Genomic DNA, 7,719 nt, shown 5'->3' on the forward strand with positions numbered 1-7,719 from the left:
TATTTATTGTTACTCAACATTATAAAAAAATGTATAGTGCTGTAGTAAAATCGAAGTCCTTTGCATGACTACTTAAATTCTTTTTTTTTTTTTTTTTAAAGACACTTGTTTTCATCTAATAAAGTAGGCCTGTCTATTGTTTTCATGTGATTTTGGTGATTGAAGGTGCTTAATGAGAAGTCAAAACATATTAGTAGTCCTTTGCTATCTATTCTCGCTTTTTCTTCTTAGAGAATATAATCAAAACAATAGTTCGGGCTGGGAAGGTGGCTCAGTGGTAGAGCGCTTGCCTTGCATGCTGAGGCCTTGGGTTCTATTCCTCAGCATCACATAAGCAAAAAGAAAAAAGCCAGAAGTGGCACTGTGGCTCAAGTGGTAGAGCGCTAGCCTTGAGCTGAGGGACAGTGCCCAAGCCCAGAGTTCAGGCCCCACGCCCGGGCCCAAAAACAAACAAACAAACAGCAGTTCAGAATCAGCATAATATTATTGTTACATAATTATCCTAATTTATTTTGCTTTTATGTTTTTGGTTTCCTCATTTCACTTTCTGCTTTGACATTTCCCAGATCATTTTTATAGAAGTCATTATTTCATGTTTTCTAATTCCTAGAATAAGCTGCACATAAAGACACCAAGGGTCCTCATTTTGAGTCTGTACCTTTTAATATTGAGGAACATCTTTCCTCTGCTCTCCATAAATTCCTTACTCTCAAGTTAGAATAATTTTGAGTAGTAATATTGGAAAAAGAGAATAGAAATCATGGTGAAAAAACATATGCAGAAAATTCACTGGATATTTCTGACCAGTTCAATCTATGTAGGGAAATACATGGACACCTTATTCCCATTGGCATTCAAAGTCTCTGGTTAGGCAATTATGATGAAAATGAGGAACAAGATGAACAAGTGAGGAATGATATCAATTGCAAGAATTAAATGGAGAAGGATCCAAACAAATTTTTTCTTTGGGCTGCTGAAAATAATCAGCTTACTACAGTGTGGAGACTACTTTCCTAAAAGGCCACTCATGTGAATACTAGGGATGACGATGAATATACCCAAATTCATCAGGAAGCCTACAGTGGACACTTAGACATTGTCCATGAGTTGGTGGCTCAGCGACAGATGCAGTAACTGTAGATGGCTGGACACCCCAGCACAATGCATATATATGGAATAATACCAGTGTGGCTTCTTTTTTACTTCATCATGATGCAGATACCAATGCCAAAACTAAAGGCCTCTTGACCCCCTTGCATCTTGATGCTGAGAATTGAGATAGCAAAGATACTTTGGATCTCCTTCTGTTGAACCCTTATGTCAATCCAGGCCTGAAGAACAACTTGGAAGAAACTGCATTTGATATGGCCAAAAGGAAAAGTATGTATCACTACATCTTTGAAGTTGTGGAAGGCTGTACAAATTGTTCTCCTCAGTCCTAATGGTTTGGTTAAGTTTCTTAATTTTCAAAAATGACAGTCCATCCTTTTATGTCCTTACAAAATATTTTCACAATCTAAATAAAAGAAATCTCGTTGTTGTTGGTTTTTTTTTTTTTTATTTGGTTGGTTGTGGGGCTTGAAGTCTGGGCCTGGGTGCTATACCTGCGCTCTTCGGCTGAAAGAGAGTGCTCTACCGCTTGCACCACAGCTCCACTTCCAGTTTTCTAGTGGTTTATTGGAGATAAGAATCTCACGGACTTTCCTGCTCGGGCTGGCTTTGAACCGAGATCCTCAGATCTCAGCCTCTTGTGTAGCTAGGATTATAGGCATGGCTACTGGCACCTAGCAACAACAATCTCTTACTGTAAAAATTCATGGATTCTGTGGAATACTTCCAAGTGAATTGCCTGCATTTGATGTCAAAATATATTCAAGAGTTTTTATATACATCTATAATGATTTCTGCAGAGTTGGTTATTTTTTAATCAGAAATAATTTTAACTTATCTTTTGAAATGAGTAGTAGAGAAACTGAAGTATTTCTGGTCATTGTCTGAAAATAGTCTATTTAAAAATATTCTATAATCTATGTTTGTATAATGTCCATAATCTTTTTTTATTCTCTCCTAGTTATACTCTAAATTCTACATTGTTTTATAATATATAGGTTCATTAGTATGTCCTTTCAGATTGCATTCCAGATAGAAACATTTTAAGATTCTTTTTTTTCCTAGGTCCTTATACTATTTTATTTCTTTGGGAGAAAGTGACAAAGTTGTCTATTTTCAACAGTTTTGTAAAGGTTATGCTATGTAAAGGCCTTTCTAAGGTGAAGATTTTATACACTGAGGTCAAACTAACTTTTAATTATATGAATTACATGTATTATTACATTTGTAATTTTGTAATCAGCTTTTTAATAACTGTTTTTCATTTCTTGAATCTGAAGAATGAAAAATATGGAATACTTCACAAATTTTCATATCATCCTTGTGCAAGTGCCATGTTAATCTCTGTATTTTAATTTGGGTATACATGTTGCTGAAGCATGTAGTGTCCTCTAAATTTAAGTAGTTAATGATGCAATCTTTAAACAGGCTTATATCCTTGGGTGCCTATTTGTAACAAGGAAACCTTATTGTTCCTAACAATGTGATTGATCTTATTTCCCTAAAATTCTGTGAATACTGGAAAAAATTATATTGTTCAGTCGATTGCTCACATTTGAAATATTTTGTGTCAATAATTATTTTAAGTCTTTTTCATTTGGGATTTGATTGTAATTTCAAAAATTTATAGCTAGGTCCAAAGGTGATGGCTTTTTCAAGTACTTATTTATCCAACTGAGTTACCTTTGTGGAGCTAATGGATTGAAAGTAAGCCTTGATTAAGAGCTACTTCTAAACCTCTACAGCTGAAATTTTCCCAAATGAGGTCTTACAGGCACAAATATCTCCCTGACTCTTTACCCTTCTTCCATGTAGGAGCAGACCAACCAGAATATCTTACACTGACACCCTAGATTGTCTTACTTGAACAAAACAAATCTTAGTTACAAGGGATCATAGAGAGATGAACATTTCAGACAGAACTGTTCAGACTAGAACGTATTTATCAAAATATAATTGTTTATTTTACCTACCACTTCAAAAGTAGCTAAAGACAAGGGGGAGAATAAATTGTTCATATGCATTTATTACCTAATGTCCTGGCCTGTCTACCATCCAACCATGCAGGAATTACACTACTGCCTTTCTATCATCAAATATTTTCATAGTTGCAGTGGAAGTCCCTATGTTTCTCCTCATTATTAGGCCTTAATTTGTTAATGTTTTAATCACCATGTTTCCTCTTGCTTCCAGGTTATAAATTTACAAATGGTAAAGCTTTAGGTCTAACCCTATCAAACACTAAGTTAGAGAAAAAAGAATAATATTTTGAAACATAGTTGCCTTTGAAACCCTAACCACAACAGAACAATGCAAAACATGTGCCTTTTTATTATATTATACATAGTTATCTATTTTATATTTATATGTGCTGATTTCATACTTCACACAGTGAAACTTACTAGAATTAGTTGATAATTTGGCAAATTGATATTTATTTATTACAATAAATACAATTGGAATATGAATAATTAGGTTTAGAAAATATTTTAGAATATAAAAGTTATCAGTACCATGTCTTCGGTATAAATTTGTGATACCTTGTAAGTGTTCTTGATCTTCTGAATTCACATGGTAAAAAACAATGTTTTTCTCTAATCTATAAGGGATTTTACTCTGCTTCTCTTGCATCATGGAAACAGAAAATAATTCAAGACCCATCTCAATTTCTCATTTCCTATATTTCAGGGCCCAAATATCTTGAGATGCAGAAATTAGCAGTAAGCAATTGTGAAATTCAAGGCAACTTAAAAGGAAGGAAGAGATCACAAAATCTGAGAGAATGTACTGTAATTCAAATTTTCAATTTACAGATGACCAGCCATTATGAGTGAACAAGATCTCAAAGTGTCATAAGATTATTTTTAGTACCTCTCCTCTAATGATTAATGAAAGATTTCAGTCCAGCATAATTTGGTTAAAAAACAGTTCCTGGAAGAATAGATCCATAATTGGTCTACCAAGTCATGGAAAACTTGACTTAGAGGTCAAATGTAATTCAGAAAAACATTAATTGAAAAGCTCCTTAGTGCTTCAAAACACAGGTACTTCAGTACAACTTGGTTCTGTGCTATAAAAATGTTGTCACACTCAAACCAATGTTAACATACATTTAATCTGAAAATGTATTCCTTTTCAAATAAACTTTTTAAAATCACATTCTCCAAAATAACATTTGACAATTAGATGATATTTAGTGACATTACAAGTTTTTCAATTGTAGAGAGGAAGTTAAATAGAGTTGATTTATTTACCCAGCACTAATGCCAAATAGGTTCGACCATTTATTATACTGTAGAAATAGTACAACCCACCACTTTTGTTGTTCAGTAGGTACCTTCCAGAAATGTGTTAAATAGATTAGCCTCCCATATTTCAAACCCAAAAGTTAGCTAATAAAGTAAATTTCATCGCTTAATAAGGTACATTTTAAAAAGTCACAAATAATTGCCTTATCATATGTTGTTTTATGTTTTCCCTATCTGTCTAACATAGTAAGAAATATGACTTTATGTCTTGAATTTGGATACTCTTCAGAGATATGACATAAAATCTGTCTGCTATTTCTATCATATTTCTCTATAGTAGTAAATTTTAGTTTACTTCTTTTTCCAAAACTCATACATAGAATAAAGTATTATCCCATGTTAAGTTAAATAATCACACACTATTGTACAAAGCCATTTATAAAAATTGGTAGTTAGGAATATATTCTAAGCCATTTTTAAACTTTCTTGTTGACTAAAGATGAATCTTCCAAATGGATGAGAATAACAGCATGTCTAGGTGTTTCACGTCTCCAGACTTGCAAATTGTTATTGCAGATGAATGAATTATGGAAATAAAAGCTGACATCAGTTCAAGTATATGCAGTATTGACATTCCATGGAATGTATATAAACCTGTCAAAATATCAACAGACAGTTTAACAGAATGACCATTAGGAATTTGAAACCAGAGAGGAATAATAGTAAAGACATAGAATTAATGAAAAATGGAACAAGGGAGATGTACAAGTACTTACGTTGAAAACAAAAATTGCAACTTTGGTGGGGGGTAGGAAGATTGTGTGGGGGGCGGGGGGAGAATGGGAAGGGATGGGAAGGGGAAACAAAGGCGGAGGCTACAATACTTGATAAGAAATATACTCCTTATCTTGCCCATGCAATTGTAACCACTCTGTACAGTATTTTCACAATAAAAAAAGAAAAATAGAACAAGGGGCAAGTACAGCTATAATACTCAATGTACACATGCGATAAAGGAAGTGTTAAATCAGAACTAAATCTTGGAGAAGGGGTAGGAATGATAGAAAGAGTGACTCTGATCCAGGAGCATTGGACAATTTGATATATTTAATTGTAACACACTTGCACAACCTTTTGAAATTCAGTGAAAAAACACAAAAAGCAAAAACACATAAAAATCACAACCAGGGCTGGGAAGGTGGCTCAGTGGTAGAGTGCTTGCCTTGCATGCATGAGGCCCTGGGTTCGATTCCTCAGCACCACATAAGCAGAAAAAAGCCAGAAGTGGTGCTGTGGCTCAAGTGGTAGAGTGCTAGCCTTGAGCTAAAGAGCTGAGGGACAGCACCCAGGCCCAGAGTTCAAGGCCCATGACTGGCAAAAAAAAAAAAAAAATCACAACCAAACATCCATCTCTAGAGAGTATGAATATGATCCCTCAAAATTTTAAATAGTTAATGAAGGGCAGTCTTGGGAAAAAACAAACAAAGCTTTTAAAAGAGGGCAGTTTGGGGTTGGGGAGAATTTTCAACAGATTTAAGTAGATTGTCTAAGATTATAAATCACCTACATCTGCTGCAAACCTTATCTTTCTTCTTCGAGTTCTCTTTGTCTGAACTGGATAGTCCTATCCTCAGCCACACTTGATAGCTTAAAGATACTATGGAAGAAACAAGATCAAGAACATATTACCATAGATTGTTACTGGAAGTAAGTGAAAGTAATTGTTAATGGATGTGGAAACTGATCCCAGGAGAGGAATTGAACATAGAGGAATTTAAAAGTTCAAGTGAACTTTTGCTTTCCTTTTTACTGTACAAGAAAAGAATCGAAGGCTTGAAGGAAACTGGCTGTTTTGAGTGTCTTCTTTACTCATATAAACTTGTCTGTAAACTTCTAGTTGAGAGCATTACAAAAGTAAACAATGTGCCGTTTGAAGGCCAGCATAGAAGAAGAAGAAATAATGTTGTTTTAAAAGTATTGTACTGCAAAGAAACAAAGATATGGAGGCTTTAACGTGTCTTATGAATGGATGTTTCACTCCTGAGCTGATTCTCTTGTTGTACGATTCAGTTATCAATTCCTTTAGTCTGGTTCTGAGTTCTCCATAGCAATAAGGATTCCAAAAAAGCAGATTGCAGTGAGTATGATCAGCAAAAGCAGCCTCTTCAAAAGCAGCCTCTTCTCAGACCAGTACTCCTTTAAGTAGGGTCCCAAAGAAATACCTGGGGTTTCTTTTATTTGCTTGTTTGTTTAGTTTGTGCTGGTTCTGGGGCTTGAACTCAGAGGCTGGACCCTGTAACTGATCAATTGTCTTTTCTGTCCACCTACCTCCAAAGCTAGTATTCTACTAATTGAGCCAAAACTTTACTTCTGGATTTTTTGGTGTTTAATTACAAATAAGAGTTTGACAGACTCTCGTGCCTGGGTTGGCTTTGAACTAAGATAGTAAGAAACCCAAGTGACATCAACTGTATGGACTTCTGTCTTAAACCAAGAAATATAAGATAAAATTTATTATAAAGCTAATATTTGACAATTTTTAAAAGAAGAGAATATGTCCAGCAAAGAAGCCATAACTTTAAAAACTCAGCAAAAGTAGGTGCACTGAATCATTTTGGAATTATTTTCTCTGCTTACAAAGATTACTGTTGATGTCATCATTCCTTTTGGGGAAACTTAAAGTCATATTTGCACTTTTTTGTTAGTTGTGGGGCTTGAACTCTGATCTTGGGTGCTGTCACTCAGCTCTTCAGGTCAAGTTGAGCACTCTACCACTTTAGATACAGCAGTACTTCCAGATTTCTGGTGGTTAATTGAATATCAGTGTCTCATGGACTTTCCTGAACAGGCTGGCTTTGAACCACAATCCTCTGGTCTCAGCCTATTGAGTAGCTAGGATTACAGGCATGAGCCATCAGCACCCCGCTCATATTTGCATTTAGTGCAGTTAATGACAATAAGTAGACAAAGAATGGAAATCTGAATCAAATGATGTGACATTGCAGGTTTTCAGAATAATAGAGGTAGCAATAAATATGTCCTCTTTTTCCATTTTGTTACATTAATGACTTATGAGCTATGAGACCCTTGCATTAGCATCCTCTTCCATCTGTGTAGGTGTATTTTGTTTCAGGAAGTGTTCATAGAGAAAGAGAAAGACAGATTATTAGACAGCAAAGGAGATCATGTATGAAAGAACAGCATAGAAGGAGATACATTTATCACCTAGAGATTAAGAACTAGCTTAAGAGGTTTAGAATGCTAAAGGCAACGAGGAATATTCCTAGGTGACAACAAGTTCTTCAATAACCGAAAATGATTCCCTGGAACACTTTCTGCTATATCTTAGTTACTATCATTT

The 7,719-nt window shown here is 34.9% G+C and overlaps 1 pseudogene; it reads right to left on the minus strand.

The window, feature by feature from the left end:
* Window positions 1-2,394: 2,394 nt before the first annotated feature.
* LOC122126349 lies at window positions 2,395-2,491 on the minus strand (annotated as a pseudogene).
* Window positions 2,492-7,719: the final 5,228 nt, after the last annotated feature.

This window comes from Dipodomys spectabilis, unplaced genomic scaffold (assembly GCF_019054845.1).
Source record: "Dipodomys spectabilis isolate Male_0828 unplaced genomic scaffold, ASM1905484v1 ptg000275l, whole genome shotgun sequence".
Taxonomy (NCBI): Eukaryota; Metazoa; Chordata; class Mammalia; order Rodentia; family Heteromyidae; genus Dipodomys; species Dipodomys spectabilis.